This window comes from Amblyraja radiata, chromosome 34 (genome assembly GCF_010909765.2).
Source record: "Amblyraja radiata isolate CabotCenter1 chromosome 34, sAmbRad1.1.pri, whole genome shotgun sequence".
Classification (NCBI taxonomy): Eukaryota; Metazoa; Chordata; class Chondrichthyes; order Rajiformes; family Rajidae; genus Amblyraja; species Amblyraja radiata.
In genome coordinates, this window is record NC_045989.1 from 8,569,605 (window position 1) to 8,588,246 (window position 18,642).

The 18,642-nt window shown below is 44.7% G+C and overlaps 1 protein-coding gene across 8 annotated transcripts in view; it reads left to right on the forward strand.

The window, feature by feature from the left end:
• The first annotated feature begins 207 nt into the window (after nt 1–207).
• akap13 (A-kinase anchoring protein 13) overlaps nt 208–18,642 on the forward strand; it is a 394,804-nt gene continuing 376,369 nt past the window's right edge. For 5 of the 8 annotated variants that reach the window (XM_033050598.1, XM_033050601.1, XM_033050602.1 and 2 more), the window contains exon 1: nt 208–531. The gene's annotated coding sequence lies outside the window, so the exon portion shown is untranslated. The remainder of the gene's footprint in view (nt 532–18,642) is intronic. The other 3 variants (XM_033050605.1, XM_033050603.1, XM_033050606.1) reach the window with 1 other exon arrangement.

An 18,642-nucleotide genomic window follows, 5' to 3' on the forward strand; every position in this document is an offset into this window, starting at 1 on the left:
TCCACGTGAACAAAACACTGGGAAAGAAGCCGTGAACCACAGGATTCTCTGCGGCATCCAATCAAAGCCTTGCAGCGACTCCTGAGTGGCAGGTGTGCCGGCCAATGGAGCGTGCGGCTGGGGTTGGACCAATGGCGAGGGTCGGCGGCGATGGGGGCGGGAGCGGGGTTGCGCGTGCGCAGTGAGCGGTGCGGGGAGCGGCCGCGGTAGGGGCAACAAGTGTGGGCGGTGAGAGAGTGGAGCAGCAGCAGCGGCAATAGCAGCAGTAGAAGCAGTAGAAGCAGTAGATAGCAGCAGCTGCCCACTGCCCCCCCCACCCCACTGTACACCCACCCACTGCAACACAACACAACACGACCTCAATCCACCAAACACAGCTCAGCCGGGGAGACAAAAGCTGCATTTTAAAGTAATCCAGGAAAAAGTGCAATGAGTTGGTCACACACATCCCTGAGAGAATGAGGACGCAGGCAATGAGTGAGCACAGTTAAAAGTTGCTGCTCCAGTCATATGTAACGAGGCCCCATTGAGGTAAGGAAGGCTTCGCTTTAGAAGAATAAAACCTTTTCTTGTCCCCTTAAATAAAAATGTGCTCCCAAAGTGTATGTGTGTTTGCAACCCTGTGTAATTCAATCTCCGTCCTTGTTACTTTGGGCTTTTGTTCTGTTTCTGCCCCCAGCTTTGTTACCTGGTGCGTGTGAGTGTGTGTATTTGTTTGTGGGTTTGGGGATACAATGTAACTGGGGCTCGACTCCTTGCTTTGCATGTTTCACTGGCGCTGTGTTTGTGTGTTTTTTTTAAAAGTTTGTCCCTTCCCTTTTTAAATCTTTTGAACTTTGCATTGGTGTTTTTGTTTCAGAAGTTATATTTTGCAGCCAGTTTTCTAGATTACTCCCCCCCCCCACCCCCCCCCCCCCCCCCCCCCCCCCCCCCCCCCCCCCCCCCCCCCCCCCTATTTGTTTTTCGAGTGTAATTTATTTTCTTGAATTGAATTTCACTACAGTGTTTATTTGTGATGTAGAATAATAACTTGCCTTTTGGGAGAAAAATATTTAATGTTTCCTTATTGGTTCCACATGTACTTTCTAAAGCAAGATCTTTATCCAGAATTAAAATTCAAAACGCATTTTGTATATCGTTATATGTATCGTCGAAGGGTTCAGCCGTAGCAGGTTTTCGCTGGTAACAAAAGCTTCAGGTGCATTTAAAAAAAAAAAACATTCTCTGGGTACATCTGCACAACTGGCTACAGCTGCACAGTTGGATTGCTGAAAAGTTGCTCACAAATTAGCTTCACGATCAGGTTGCGGGGCTCCGTGTACACGGGTCTATTTCGTGTTGCTTTGTTTTCACTTGTTTAATGTTCGGTGTGAGGTTTATCTGCTAAAGCAGCAATTTATTTGGCAGGGCCACTAAACAGCAACGGCCATAATCAGCTAGCAACTCTAAGTGATAAAAGAGGTCACAATGTGTGACAGAGAATTGATCTCTGATGTCCGAATCCATAGCTGACATTTAGCGCTATTTTTTGTCTTTGTTTAAAAAAAAAAGAGTTCTAGTCTTTGTTAACAATACCAGTTTGAAAATTGTTGTAACCTGTTTTAAAAAAATAAGACGCAAGTTGCTGATTCTAAACATGGAAATCCTATATTAAGTCAAGAGTTAAGAGAGTTTTATTGTCATGTGTCCCAGAAAGGACAATGAAATTCTTTCGTGCTGTTATAATAATAACAACCAGTGATTTGTGCAGATAGTCAGTTCATGTATGCATGTTTCCTGGGAAAGATGTTTTAAACAAAACTTTGCCAAATTCCTGGAATCCCCTGCAAGAAACGCTGGATTTGCAAGCCAGTGCACCTAACTGTGATAAGATCCTCCCATCGTTGGCAGGCCCTTTGCAGTGTCGCATCCAGTATGACATGTTTGGAAAAGTTTTGCATGTGCACTCATGCCACCCGTCTAATACAACGTGTACAATCTAGACAGACTTTGTGGCCTTGTTTGGGATGTGGTACATCAACAGAGTGATAGCTTTTATCAGTTCCCAAGAACCAAGAGCATGAAGACTATCTGAGTGCTAAGGTTTCCGGTTTAATTCCAGCCTGGTGCATACTCCCCATAACCCTTGACATCTGTGCCCATGTTCGACTTAGTTTAGTGATACAGCATGGACACAGGCTCTTCTGTCCAGAGTCCATGCCGATCATCAATTACCCATTCACACTAGGTCTATGTGATCCCCATTAGACTATAATTTAGAGATGCAGCGTGCGAACAGCAATCACCTCATGCACTAGCACTATCCTACACTCTTGGGACAATTTACAGAAGCCAATTAACCCGCAAATCTACACGTCTTTGGAATGTCGGAGGAAACACCTGGAGCACCTGGAGAAAAACCGCTCGGTCACAGGTGGAACATGCAAACTCCGTACAAACAGTGCCAATAGTCAGGATCGAACCTGGATGTCTGGAGCTGCAAGGCGGCAACTCTACCACTGTGCTGCAACCACCCCTTAAACACCAAGGTTTTTTTATTTTTATTTTTAACCAAAGCCAATTAACCAACAAATCTTTGAGATGTTGGAGAAAACTGGAAACCCATGTTGTCACAGGGAGAACATGCAGACTCCACACAGACAGCACCAGAGGTCGGGATCAAACGCAGGTCTCTGGTGCTGTGAGGCAGCAGCTCTATCAGTTGCGCCACTCTTCCCAGGAATTTGTTCCATTTAAAAATAATCAATTTTTTTTTTTTTGTAAAGTGGTCCTGAAATCTTCAGAGCTCTCCCTAAACGTATGAACTGCTATAGTGGGGAGGGGGGGGGGGGGGGGGGAAGGAACAGAAGCAAAAGAGACTACATCGGGCAAAGCAGGAGTAATGCTTTACCATTCAGTCTGATGATGGAGATCCGATCTTGACTTGCCCTCTCCCCATTCCCTTGATATGATTTGTCAATGTGAAGAAGGATCTCGATGCAAAACACCGTCAGTCTGTTTCCCTTCACAGTTGCCGCTTGACCTGCTGAGTCCCTCCAGCACTTTGCTTAAGATTCCAGCATGTGCACTCACTTGGCCCTTGGAGTTCTCTTGGTGCTTGAGGTCCTCTGTGGCTGGAATTGATGTAAGCTACATTGAATGGCATCAGCATTATGAAGCAGGTCAATGTTCAGACCCTGTCTTTACTTGCTCTTCTTTCTAACTTCATTTGGAGTTGCTGCTAATACCAGCAAGTCATTTCTTTGGACTGGTATTTAAACCTAATTTCATTGTGCTTTACCTAAGTTTTAAGTTTGTAGATCTTGATAGGCACTGGGCTTGTACTTGCTGGAGCTTAGAAGGATGAGGGGAGCCCTCATTGAAACTTACCGAATTGTGAGGCTTGGATAAAGTGGATGTGGAGAGGATGTTTCCACTAGTGGGAGAGTCTAGGACCAGAAGGCATACCCTCAGAATAAAAGGATGCACCTTTCGAAAGGAGATGAGGAGGAATTTATGTAGTCGGAGGGTGGTGAATCTGTGGAAATCGTTGCCAGTGACAGCTGTGGAGGCCAAGTCATTGGGTATTTTTAAGGTGGAGATTGACAGATTCTTGAATGGTACGGTGTCAAGGGTTATGGGGAGAAGGCAGGAGAATGGGGTTGAAAGGGAAAGATAGATCAACCATGATTGAATGTTGGAGAGACTTGATGGGCCGAATGGCCTAATTCTGCTCCTATGACAAACCTATGAGTTGTTCAAACCAGTTTGAAGGAGAGGATGAGCAAGCTTAAGTTGAGATATTTGCAGGATCAAAGGCCTGAATTATAATACGTCTCTATTCATATTTTATCCCCAAACCACAAGAATGCATTAACCAGGGTGCTTATTATTTTTGGATCTCCTTTCTTAAAAAGGGGGATTTTTCTTTCTTAAAACAATATCACTTGTACAACTCTCTTTGTTACAACAATATACTCGCGTATAGAATCACAACATGCTGTAGTAGCTCAGTGGGTCAGCCAGCATCTGTGGACGTGGATGGGCAACATCTTGGGTCATGACCCTCTTCAGACTGATTGGAGTAAGGGCAGAAAACTAGAAAAGAGACATGTAGAAGGGACAAAGCCTATCAAGTGATGGGTAGATGCGGTGGGGGGGGCGGGGGGGGGGGGGCGGAAGGGAGGATTGGCAGATGGGTGGAGTAAGATGAGATGTGAAAAGGAGACAAAAGGATGTTGGATAATGAGAGAGGAGAGAATGATCTTAGGAATGAGTAGGTTAACCGATGATGAGCATTTGTCGGTGCTGGGCCTGTCGATGCTGGGCTTGTACTTGCTGGAGTTTAGAAGAATGAGGGGGGACCACATTGAAACTTACAGAATAGTGAAAGGCTTGGATAGAGTGGATGTGGAGAGGATGGTTCCACTAGAGGGAGAGTCTAGGACTAGAGGTCTTAGGACGTTCTTTTAGGAAGGAGATGTTACATTTCTTTAGTCAGAGGGTGGTGAATCCATAGAATTTTTTGCCGCAGATAGCTGTGGATATTTTTAAGACAGATAGATAGATTCTTGTTTAGTACAGATGTTAGAGGTTATGGGGAGAAGGCAGGGGAATGGGGTTAGGAGGAAGAGCAGCCATGATTAAATGGCGGAGTAGACATGATGGGCCAAATGGCCTAATTCTATTCCTATCACGTGACATGAGGAGGAATGAAATGTCAAATCGAAGGGAGGGATATAGGTGGAAGGAAAAAGGGGGGGGAGAGGGCAGAATAGTGGGAGAAGAGCACGGTGACGTGCCTCAATGACTATCGACCAGTGGCACTACCGTCTGTGGTGATGAAGTGCTTTGAGAGGTTGATCATGGCGCAAATCAACTCCTACCTCGACAAAGACCTGGACCCACTGAAGTTCGCTTACAGCCACAACAGATCAACGGTGGATGCGATCTCACTGGCCCTACACTCTGCGCTGGACCACTTGGACAACAAAAACACGTATGTCAGGCTGTTATTCATTGATTACAGCTCGGCATTTAACACATTCATCCCCTCCAAGCTGGTTACCAAACTCTCAGAACTGGGTCTCTGCGCATCCCTCTGCAATTGGATCCTCGACTTCCTCATTCACAGACCACAGTCTGTTCGTATTGGTGGAAATATGTAAACGTCGATAACAATCAGCACGGGAGCACCTCAAGGCTGCGTGCTCAGCCCCTGCTATATTCACTCTATACTGTTGACTGCATAGCCGGTCATAGTGTGAACTCCATCATCAAGTTCGCTGATGACACCACTGTTGTGGGATGTATCACTCATGGAGATGAGTCAGAGTATAGAAGGGAGATCGACTGACTGACCAAATGCTGCTAGCACAATAACCTGGCTCTCAACACCAGCAAAACCAAGGAACTTGTGGACTTTGGAAGGGGTAGGATGGGTACCCATAGTCCCATTTATATCAACGGGTCGATGGTGGAGTGGGTCAAGAGCTTCAGATTCCTGGCGGTGCATATCTGTGAAGATCTCTCCTGGTCCGAGAACACTGATGCAATTATAAAGAAAGCTCATCAGCGCCTCTACTTCCTGAGAAGATTACGGAGAGTCGGTATGTCAAGGAGGACTCTCTCGAACTTCTACAGGTGCACAGTGGAGAGCATGCTGACCGGTTGCATCGTGGCTTGGTTCGGCAACTTTAGCGCCCTGGAGTGGAAAAGACTGCAAAAAGTTGTAAACACTGCCCAGTCCATCATCGGCTCCGACCTCCCTACCATCGAGGGGATCTATCGCAGTCGCTGCCTCAAAAAGGCTGCCAGCATCAAGGATCCACACCATCCTGGCCACGCACTCATTTCCCCGCTGCAGAGAGTCCTGGTTCTGGACTCTCCCAACTCACTGGGTACACTGGGCCTGTACTCACTGGAGTTTAGAAGGGTGAGGGAGGACTTCATTGAAACTTACCAAATAGTGAAATGCCAGGATAGAGTGGATGTGGAGGGGATGTTTCCACTAGTCAGAGTCTAGGACCAGAAAGCACAGCCTCAGAATAAAAGGATGTTCCTATTTAAAAAGGAGATGAGGAGGGTGTTGAATATGTGGAGGCCAAGTCATGAGGAATTTTAAATGTAGAGATTGACAGTTCTTGATTAATGTCAAAGGTTATGGAGAGAAGGCAGGAGAATGGCATGAGAGGGGAATGTAGATCAGCCATGATTGAATGGTGAGTAGACTCGATGGGCGAAATGGCCTAATTCTGCTCCTATGACATGAAATTATGAACTACTTGTGTCAACTGGAAATACCACATGGTACTACCTTTTTAATCAAATAAGGTGACAAATTCACAAGTTGTAGGAGTAGAATTGGGCTATTCGGCCCATCGAGTCCACTCTGCCATTCAATCATGGCTGATCTCTGCCTCCTCATCCCATTTTCCTGTCTTTTCCCCATATCCCTTGACACTTGTTCCCTCGAAGAGGAAAGTCTTCCTTCAGTGAACCATCTAGAGTGCCAGCCTGCACTGTATGGTTCAATATCTGAAGAGGAATTTGAACCTGGTGGGGAAAGAACTCCACTGATTCACAGTCATGGGTGGCAGGATAGTTCTGCAGTTAGTATTGCTACTTCACACCCCGCGGGGCGTCCTGGGTTTTATCCTGGCCTCCTTGGCGATGGGTTTGCATTTTCTCTCTCGACGACTTGCTCCATCTCACCAGATACTCCAGTTTTCTACCACATCTCAAAACATGTGTTAGGAGGTTGATCGACCCTTTGAAGTTGCCCTGTCTGAATGTGGGCTACTGGTTTTTTTTTTTTAAAGGCTATTAATGGAAACACTAGGAACAGCAGGTGCTGGAATCATGAGGAAAACACAAAGTGCTGGAGGAATTCAGTGGGTCAGGTAGCATCTGAGAGGGATTTAACAGATGATGTTTGAATCGGGACCTTTCTTCAAACTGAAGTTAACTTTCCATTTACTCCATTTATTTCCTAACCTGATATGTCATCTTTCCATTCCCTCCATCGATGCTTCTGTTGAACTCTTCCAGTACTTTGTTTTGTTCAAAGGCTGTTGGTGTGTGTGTGTGTGCACATATGCGTGAGAGAGAATGGGCTGATAGGTTTACTGACAACCCCTTGTCATTATGTTCTTTGATGTTCAATCTCTTAAAAAGAAACCTATAACGTGCGAACCATATTCTGCCAGTCCAAAAGAAATGTCTCAACTTGTATTCAAATAATTGTTCCCAGGACACAAGCAGAGGGTTTAGGGAGTAGGCCAAAAGCAGAGCGTTGATGAACAATAAACAAAAACAAGATATTTTTCAGGTTGTCGTGAAGGTGACCAAATGAGAGGCGTTTCGCAAAACAAATTCCCAACCTAGAAATTAAGGTTAAAGAGCATGTTGTCAGTGTGGGAGGCAGAGTGGATTAGTGGCCAGAGAAGGTTAAGAATATAAAAAGTTGGAACGAAGAACAGATTTAAACTTGCAAATGAACACTTTGAGTCTCAGGTGGTCATTTTCCTTTCTTTGGGGTACATCGTGTTTTATGAACATTGGGGGGAAAGGTGCTTTCAAAATACCACTTCTCACTCGAAAGTGTGCCATTTTGATGGAGTTACTAAGAATGTGCTCTTTATTTCATTGTTATTTAATCCACATCCTTCATCAGGCAAATCATTAACAGTCTCTAAATTATTTGTATGGTGCAGGTATGTATAATGACCTTGGATAGTGTTCCATCAAAAAATATTAATGATAAAATTAACTGGCCCTAATTAACATTACTTTGGTGTATGGTTTTGCGTATGGCATATCTGGAGAAACTTAAAATTTGAGATTGCAGATTATATGAGATTGCAGTTGATTAGCCTGCACGTGGTCTTTCTCATGAGGGAGTTTATCCCATAGATATCGCCATGAAATTTATTGGGAAGCATCACAGCATGGTTTGGACCACAAGAAATTGCAGAGAATTGTGAACGCAGCCCAGACCATCACACAAACCAACCTCCTCTCCATTGACTCCATTTATACCTCACGCTGCTTCAGCAAGACCACCTGTGCAATCAAGGGCAAGTCGTGCCCTGGCTACTCCCTCTTCTCCCCTCTCCCGTTGGGCAAAAGGTACGAAAATGCACCAGATTCGGGGACAGTATCTTCCCAACTGTTATCAGGCAACTGAACCATCCTACCAACAACTAGAGAGCACTCCTGAGCTACTATCTACCTCATTGGAGACCCTCGGACCACCTTTGATCAGCCTTTACTAGCTTTATCTTGCACTAAAAGTTATTTACATTATTCCCTTTATAATGTATCTGTACACTGTGAATGACTTGATAGTAATCATGTACAGTGTATTTATCTGCTGACTGGTTAGCAGGCAACAAAAGCTTATCACTGTACCTCGGTACGCATGAGAATAAATTAAACTCAAACTCAAATTTACGTCAAGGTCCATTATAACGTATCACTGACACTGGCAGAGGAGGGGTTGAATTACTGAGTGTGTGGTGTGGCCACATTGTCTGTTAATTATGTAGTCTTGGCCAGAGTCTCCCTTGGCCTCTGAGTAATTGCCACAGTTGTGCAGGTGCAGTTCCAAGGTTGCGATGGGTGGTGCGACTGGTGCACGGGGCAGAACGATCTGCAGTGCGTACCGAGTGGGGGAGAGTTTTGCTGGGCAGCCAGAACAGGGGAGCGTGCCGTTTCGCAGAGCTGATGTCCCGAATGGAAAAGGATAACCTTTCATCTGCATGATGCCAAAAAACAAATGCTCCCTAGTAGTCGCCTCCCTCAAATGTCTCCACAGTGTCTGCCTGCACTGCCTCCCTTGGCATGATGAGCTCAATAAAGTAGAAAGCCTTTAATCGAGGGAGGGTACGTTAATGACTAAGAAAGCTTTTATTATTCTGGTGAGGCCTTGGCAAGATCTATTTATGTGTGGAATAATGAAGCAAGGGAGTGATTTATGCATTGGGAGGCTAATCACAGGATGCAGATGGTATCCCATACAGAGTTATTTGTATGTCAACTTGGCTGACAGGTGTCCATGGCAATGACATCATCCTGACTACAAATTAAATGCTTAATGTTATTAACAGCCATTACAGAATGGTATCTGTGCGTATGTATAAGGATAGGCATCGCTGATGTCGAGGGTAATGGACTGTTATTGCAAGATTCTTGTCAAATGTTCTATCAAAATCACATTGTCATTTCATTTAATTCTCTATGAAAAGCTTCCTGCCATGTGACAAAGCAACAACACAAACGCATAATAGCGGCAGACTAAGAGACCAATAAATGGAAACATTTGAACGGTGGATAAAGGATATGCATCTTGCCATGTCGTTTATTTCTGAACTGAGCTGTGTTGCATCAGTTCAAGAGTCAGTTGTTGTCACTGTGGTCATAGGAACAGAATGGAGTTGGTATGTTATTTTTACACAGCGATCCATTGAGTTTTTTCCATCAACATTTCAGTGTTCACCAGAACCTTAGAAATTGAATGAGTAGGAAGGAACTGCAGATGCTGGTTTACACCGAAGAGAGGCACAAAATGCTGGGATAATTCAGCGGGATAGGCAGCAGCACTGGAGAGAAGGAAACATAGACTTAGAAACATAGAAAATAGCTGCTGGAGGAGGCCATTCGAGCCAGCACCGCCATTCATTGTGATCATGGCTGATCGTCCCCAATCAATAACCTGTGGCTGCCTTTTTCCCCATATCCTTTGATTCCACCAGCCCCTAGAGCTCTATCTAACTCTTTCAAATCCATGCAGTGATTTGGCCTCTACTGCCCTCTGTGGCAGGGAATTCCACAAATTCACAACTCTCTGGGTGAAAAAGTTTTTTCTCACCTCAGTCACAAATGGCCTCCCCTTTATTCGAAGACCCTGGTTCTGGACTCGCCCAACATTGGAAACATTTTTCCTGCATCTAGCCTGTCCAGTCCTTTTATGATTTTATATGTTTCTGGGATGTGAATGTGTGATGTTTCGGGTCGAGACCCTTCTTCAGAAATTGTTTATGTTGAGCTTGGGACATGTCTTGAGGCATTGAACAGGTTGACTGTAGGAGCCTTTTTTTCCATGGGGTGCAAATGCCGAAGATTAGAGGGCTTGAAGTTCAGGGTGGCAAGTTTAGAATAAATGTGTATTGAAAGTATTTTACACAGTGCAGGTGAGTTCCGGGCACCCACTGCCAGGAGTTCTGGTGGAGCCAGATGGGACAGTGGCATTTAAGAGGTTTTTGGATGGGGGTGTGGATTTACAGGGAATGGAGGGATATGGGCCATGTGCAGGCAGATAAGATGAGTTTAATTTAGCATCATGTTTGTCACGGACATTGTGGTCCAACGGTCTATTTCTGGGGTGAACTGTTTAATGTTCTATTTCTGCAGGAAACTAGTTGAACTGAGGTCAGACAAGATTGGCTCTAGGTATGGAAATAAGGAACTGAAGATGCTGATTTATACAAAAGGATACCAAGTGCTGGAGTAACTCCATGGGCCAGGCACATCTCTGGAGAACATGGATAGGTCACATTACAGTCGGGACCCTTCTTCTGAGTCTAGTCTAAAGAAGGGTCCCATCCCAAAACGTTACCTACCCATGTTCTCTAGAGATGCTGCCTGAACCACAGAGTTACTGTAGCACTTTTTCCTCTTTTGGTTCTAGGTATGTCATTTGCAATGCTAAAGCTATTTGGGATGGTGGATTAAGGACATTCTACTAGATCCATAAATTGGCTTGAATGCAATATTCCTGGACTACATTAATGGCAATTAAGTTTCCACTTGCAAATTGCCCATGGTCAACCGAAGAACATCTTTTCACGTGACGTACGTTGATGGTGAATCTCCAGAAATCTTCCCCATTGCATGGGTGGAAACTTTGTGACTGTTTAATCTAGCATGTCAACATTCTTTTCAATTATCCATTCACACTGACAATGTTGGGATGAAGGTGTGATCAAAAATATTTGAAATGCATGTCTTTCTGGATCCAGAATACTGACCTTGCTCAACTCTATGTGGTGGAGTCTGACTGGTTATGGTTGTTGTTTGATCTTAAAAGGTTACACCCTGGATATAAGTGCACTCACACTTGTCGTCTCGTACACTTCCATTCCAGCTAACATTTCCGGAATTTTTAGTTCTTAATTCTTTTAGGATTCTCTAGCTTGTGATTCCTCGCCTGTGAATTGTCTACTTCCTGATTCAGTTGAATAATTGAAAGCTATCTTTCCCCTGAAATAGGATGCAAATCTGCTGCAGTAACTCAGTGGGTCAGGCAACATTTCTGGTGAACACATTTCTGGTGAGCATGGATAGATGGCTGGAGCAATCTCAAGAAGGGTCCTGATCTGAAACACCACCCCTCCATGTTCTCCAGAGATGCTGACTGGCCAGCTGAGTTACTCCGGCACGTGGCACTTTTTTTTTGTAATCCAGCACCTGCAGTTCCTTGTATCTGCGAACGTTCACCTACCTGGATTGTGGGATTTGATTTTTCTTGTACACAGGAATTAGTAGCATGAGTGACTGCTTTAGATGTCTCCGAGAACAAAGAATTGAACACGGGCTGTTGTTGATGGAGAGCTTGTCCTTTCCAAAGAAAGACGGTTTTAACTTTTTTTTTTTCTTTTTTTTTTTTGGTCATTGACAATTTTTTAATACCATTGAAGCCAATTGTCATTTGGATGGCATCTTTGTCTGAAGTACAATAGTGTTCCTTTATTTTGATGACAGCCTCAGGGAGTAAGTGGTGACCTTGTTCTACTAATCCTACCATCCCAAAATATGGAATTGTGGAAAGTTAAAGAGATGTAATCTCATTCCACACTTTGGACATTTCTTGGTCTATCGTACATTCAAAATCGGAATGTTAATCAAACATATGCGGACGACCCATCGGCAGGCCTTAATCAGTTCAGTTCAGTTTTATTTGTCGTATGTAAGTTAACACAGGGTCAACGGTGCAATGAAATGTGTTTGACAAGACAACGGGTCACCTCAGCAATGATATTGCACGAATAAAATTAAGGTAAAAAAGTATAAGATAAATGTGACATTGGTAGGTAAAAGACAATAATAAATAAAATAATCAACATGATTAAGCTGTGAGGAAAGTATGTTGACATTTGGGCTTGGGTGGTGTGTTTACCATCTTTTTAGGATGGTTATAGAAACACTGCAAATTTAAAAAAATTGGCTCATCTGTACAAAAATTAGGTCTTTGGGTTGCTCTTGGAGATTTGAGAAATTGTCCAGATTTAATCTGAAGTTCCAAGGTGATGGCTAGAGTGTAATGACTGGGGCTAAAGATGGTTGCACTATCAGAACTGTCGTCCTGGGTCATTAAACCACAGGTTTATTCGTCCCTCCTGATGGCTGAAGTGGAAACTCCTGTCCGTGGTGTACTGATATGAAGACAATGGTGTATCATGACCCATTCTCCTCCTTTGCCAAGCAGTCAAAACCAGATTAACCAGTTGTTTCGTTCCTGTTTTTATTGCAGCACTCTATGTGTGCTTTCTTCAGAGAGCATTTTTAAATTTACTGTAAATAGAATGTCTTTGACACATATGAGTCCAGTGATGAGTTTCACTTTGCCACTTTGTTCTTCCACTGCATGATTAGTGGCTTCAGATGTGAAGAGGAACCTGTGGGGTTAATAAGTGGGGGAGAAATAGTTGTATTGGGCTGGGCTGTCACAGATAAACTCACTTTGCCTGACAGAGCATGGTCTTGCCCATCACCTAATTGGTATGGTGTGCCATGATACTGTGCAGATCGCAACCGTGGCATGACCAAGCGATTGCGGGCTCGCTCATCCTGATCTCAAAGATGTGGCAGAGTTTGGGTGCATTAAATTAAAATAATTCTTGCTTCATTTCAAGAAACAGGTGCCGGTCTTTCTTTCTGATGTTGACCAGTTTGCATTTTTCTGTTCCCAGTCTTTGATCTCCAAGGCTATCAGTGAACAAAGTTTAAAATATGGGAAGGGTGATTCTGTTGTCGGGGAAGCTTGGGATAGGGGTGTGTGTCTGTCGACCTTAATATTTCACTTGTGGCACGTATCTTTTGGGCACATCGATTTGGTTTTATGTAGGAAGGAACTGCAGATGCTGGTTTGCACTGAAGATAGACTCAAAGTGCTAGTGTAACACAACGGGTCAGGCTGCAGCTCTGGAGAAAAAGGACGGGTGACGTTTCAGGTCGGAACCCATCTTCAGGCAGGTTCTGAAGAAGAGTTCCAACACGAAACGTCACTCAACAATTTTTTCCATTGTGGTTGTGGGGGGTTGTGGGGGGATTTGGTGCCGAGGTAGATCTGGGTGTCATCAGCGTAACAGTGGAAGTCCAGGTTGAAGTGGCGGAGTATCTGACCAAGGGGGAGGATGTAGATGATGAACAGGAGGGGGCCGAGTACGGAGCCTTGGGGAACGCCTTGAGTGACTGTGGCTGTAGCAGAGGTGTGGTTGTGGAGAGAGATGAAGTGGGATCTGTTGGAAAGGTAGGAACGGAGCCAGCTGAGTGCAGAGCCTTCAATGCCGAGGTCTTTGGGTCTGGTGAGCAGGATGTTATGGTTGAGTAGTGTTGACATCCTGCAGAGGTAGGACATATTGATTGGCCTTGCTGTGCTCCTAATTGGCAAACGTTATTTGAACTTGATAGCCACATTGTAAAATGCAGGTTGAAGCTCTCTAGCCCAGCACTCTTTGATTCAGCTACCTCACTGGTCTGACATGATTTGAAAATGCAGCTGTAACTCAAAGGATTAGGCAGTATCTCTGGAGAAAAGGAATAGGTGACATGTTTTTAATCTGTTGCACTGCTCCGTACTAATTAAACATGTTAACTACAATGAATACTAACCTCCAGCTAATATACTCCCCAATGCAACTTTGGGGCAATTCTCGATACTGTTGGGTGATCCAGGGAGCTTTTGTACTTAATACAAATACTTAATACTTTTGTACTCCTGCTCAGAGTATTATTATCACGGGGTGGTTTTAGATTAGATATTCAGCGTTCAGCGACCAGCGATCCCCATACACTAACACTATCCTACACGCACACGCGCGCACACATGCACACGCACACGCACACGCACACACACACACACACACACACACTCGACGATTTACAATATTTACAGATGCCTATTGCTGCTGCCAGATACAAACCTGTATTTAAAAAGTCTTTGAAGTGTGGGAGGAAACCGGTGCTTCTGGAGAAAACTCATGGGGAGAATGTACAAACTCCATACAAACAGCACCCGTAGTCAGGATCCGGGTCACTGGCATTGTAAGGCAGCAACTCTACCACTGTGCCACCGTGCTACCCTCTGGCCCAACACCACTCGGGTCCCAAGGGGGCCAGACGAAGGAGCTTCAGCCTGTGTTTGTGCCATGGGAGCATATTTTATTGAGACGATTTAAAAGAGAAATGATCCCCTTGGTGTAATGCGGTTCTGGACCTGGGCAGCAATGGCAAAGTGACCTTCAACTCTCTGCATACTGTTATTAATGAAGGGCTTCTACAGACCCTCTGGGTGCCTAGCAACAGGTGCGTCTCTGTTAGTTAAGAATGTACTTGCAAGTGCAGGTTGCCTTGAATATTCCTTTGTCTGTAGTTTGGCAAGAGATTAGAAACATTCTACTTTCAAGGCTCTAACAAACCTCAATTCTTTTGATATTCAGTGATTCAGATGTTTAATGCAATTTACAGTGGTGACTTCTGAATGCAGGCAGTTCCTGCTACAGGAGATCGGCAGCCTTTTGTTGCACCAAGTGGATAACATTCATGGGATTGAACTGAACACTCGAGTGTTTTAGTATCATATGTACCGAAACAGTGCAATGAAATTCTTACTTGCAGCAGCACAACAGAGTTGCAAATGCAGTAGATAATATAATAAACAAACGTAAAAAAGACCTTCAATAAAAATAATAATATTATGCAAAAACAAAACCATGCAACCAAGGCAGTTTGGAGTTTAGCTGGAGTTTGTATTGTTCAGAGGCCTAATGGTCGTTGGGAAGAAGCTGCTTCTGACCTGTATGTTACCGTTTTCAGGTTCCTATACCACCTTCCCGATGGTAGGAATGTGGCCAGGGTGGAGTGGGCCCTTTATGACATTGGCTACCATTTTGAGATGGCGCCACTTATAGATCCCTTCAATAATGGACTGGGCCGTGGTCACCACTTTTTGTAAACTCCTTGGTTCCTGGGCATTCGAGTTGCCAAACCAGGCTGTGATGCAGCTAGTCAATATACTCTGGTCACTGCTGGTCCAGTCCTTTTACACTCTTTGTGCCAGCAGTAGTTCTTCCTTGTACTGCTGGGCTCAGGTCTGAAGTATGGACACCACAGTCAATGTAAAAGACCGACTTCCCACTGACACTGAATTTTTTTTAACCAACACTTACAATTCTCTTGACGGTTTGAGAAGGCGCAGCCAACAGCTACAGTTTAGTTTAGAGATACAGCGTGGAAACCGTGCCAAATAACAATCCTTGCACATTAACACTACCCTACACACACTAGGGACTATTTACATTTATACCAAGCCAATTATCCTACCAATATGTACATCTTTGGAGTGTGGGAGGAAACCAAAGATCTCGGAGAAAACCAACGCAGGTCACGGGGAGAACGTACAAACTCTGTACCGACAAAGATTAGAGGGCGTATTAGAGGGCAAACTCTGTACCGACAAAGATTAGAGGGCATAGCTTGAAGTTCTTTAGTACGAATCGAACCCGGATCTCTGGCACTGTAAGGCAGTAGTTCTACCTCTACGCCACCATGCTGACCTTCTGTGGCTCTTAAATAGTGCTAAGCACCTACCTATTTGTGTCTTCCTAACATGGATTGAATCTGTGGGATGGTTACAGATCTACCACCAATGTTGTTTTGGGACTGAGGTGATGGTGCACTGGTTTTTGTCTCTTTTCACATGAAGGTTCAATAACTAAAGATTTAAAAGTCCTTTGGACAGGCGAATGGATTGGAAATGTTTGGAAGGATGGTGGTGACTCTCTGGAATTCTCTGCCACAGAAGGTAGTTGAGGCCAGTTCAATGGCTATATTTAAGAGGGAGTTAGATGTGGCTAAAGGGATCAGGGGGTATGGAGAGAAGGCAGGTACGGGATACTGAGTTGGATGATCAGCCATGATCATATTGAATGGCGGTGCAGGCTCGAAGGGCCGAATGGCTTACTCCTGCACCTAATTTCTATGTTTCTATATGGGCCAAATGCAGGCAAACAGGACTAGCTGAGATTGGGTACCTTGGTCAGGCTGAACGGCCAGTTTCCATGCCATGATTTGTATTATCATTATGAAACTTTTTTATCTCCTAGTTAGCACGGAACAAAAGTTTTTCCCACTGGATCTCGGAACACATGACAAAGTAAACTAGACCATTATTGATAAAAGCACAGTGGTTGCATTTCCAAGCCAAAGTGTTGTTTGGAAGATGCTGTCAGAGTACCGAGGCAAATAACCACAGCACATGGTGCGCTGGTGTTGGACAACATGTTAGATGGAGTCTGGACTGTCAGTCATATCATTCATCTTGGTGTTGAACTTCCTGGGTATTGCTGGAGTTGTACTGGTGCAGACAAGTGGAGAAGATTCCATCACACACCTGCCTTCCAGATGATGGAGTAGCTTTTGTGTTGGGATGGGAGTGACTTGTCACAGCTAATATGCCTCTGACCTGCTGTTGTAGCTCAGTATTTCATAAGTCTTAGCAGCAGAATTATGGCCCTGTCCCATTGTACGAGTTCATTCAAGATTTCTCCTGAGTTTGCCCTGATTCGAACTCGGAGATTTACGATAATGGCAGCTCATGGGTACTCGGGGCTGTCGTGGACATTTTTCAACAAGTTTTTCAACATGTTGAAAAATCTCCACGAGTCTTCCCGAGCTAACCGCGGTTTCAGAGTACCTGCCGTTAACGTTACAAGCTGCTAAGAGACGTCCCGAGCTCCTACGTACCCGCTACGTACATTCTACGTGCTTCCACGAGTTTGAATTTTTCTTTTTAACTCTGGAGAGCTCTTGAATGAACTCGTACAGTTGGAGAGCCCCATAAGGCCATTCAGCTAATCAACGGATTCCACAGATTCACCATCCTCGGACTAAAAAAATCCCTCCTCATTTCCTATCAAAAGATACGTCCTTTTATTCGGAGGCTGTGCCCCTTGGTTCTGGACTCTCCCACTCGTAGGAACATCCTCTCCTCATCCACTCTATCCTGGCATTTCTCTATTCAGCAAAGTTCAATGAGGTCCCCCACTGTCCTTCCAAACTCCAGCAAGTACAAGTCCAGAGTCATCAAACACTCATCACACGTGTTTATCTGGCTAGTTTAGTTCACTGCTGGTTAGTGGGCTTCCTCCTCTCCTCTTCACACACGAGGACGTTGAAGATGAAGAGAATGCCCTTGAATATCATGGGGAAGTGGTTGGGTTCCTCACTTGGAGATGATCATTTCTGAGGCATAAGTTATTGGCCACGTGTTGCCCTCCCATGACTGGGTGTGGTGTGGGTCTGGCTGTGTGCAGGCACGGTCTGCATTGTTCTAGTGTGCTGCAGAGATGTAAATAGAATTGAAAATTATGTAATCCTCGGCGAATGTGCCCACGTCTGACCTTGTGATGAAAGGGAGGCCAACAGCGAGACAGCTGAACATGGTTGGTACCGAGGACCTCCTGCGGTTTGATGACTGAGTCGTCTGGTCAGTAATTAGCTGGATTGGGGTCGACTTGCACTTTGTGAGCAGAATGTAACTGGGTAGTTTTTTTGCGTTGTTGGGTCGATGCCAGTGTCCTGGCTGCACTGTAACAATTTGGCGGGCGCTACAGCTGTTCTGGAGCGCAAGCATTCAGTGCCACATTTGGAATGTTGTCTGGTACTGTGTAGCGAGGAACTGCAGATGCTGGTTTACACCGAAGATAGACAAAATGCTGGAGTAACTCAGCGGGTCCGAAGAAGGGTTTCAACCTGAAAAGTCACCTATTCCTTTTCTCCAGAGATCCTGTCTGACCTGCTGAGTTACTCCAGCATTTTATGTCTGTCTTTGTTGTCTGGTACCATTGTTCCTCTCCCCTCTTTATGTGGAGTACTTCAAATTAGCTTCAGTGCTCTCACAGTTGTTGGGATCTCTGGAGATTCTCTTTCTCTCATTCTCACTCTCGCTCTCGCTCTCTCTCTCACGCTCTCTCTATCTCTCACTCTCTCTCTGCCCCCCCCCCCCCCCCATCTCTCCCCCTCTCCTTGTGTTATGCAGCTGAGGTGTCATTTGCTCTGAAGTCGCGACTCCAAACAAGCCTTGAGCCACCGTTCAGGAGGGGCTGTCTTGGAAATTTGATGCCCTACACTGTTGCTGTTACAATCCAGCATCAAGTTTCAGAATGGAAGGTCAAAGCTTGTTTGAAATTGAGACTTGAAGTTCAAGTTTATTGTCATGCGTGCAAGTTCATGGAGGTGCAACTACAATGAAAATCTTGCTCGCAGCAGCATCACAGTCACGTCGACTCAGACAAACACACACAAACAAATTATACATCAATTACAACAATTCAAAAGACAGGCTGCAAAAAAAAACCCCACAACATTCGTGTAAAATCTTCA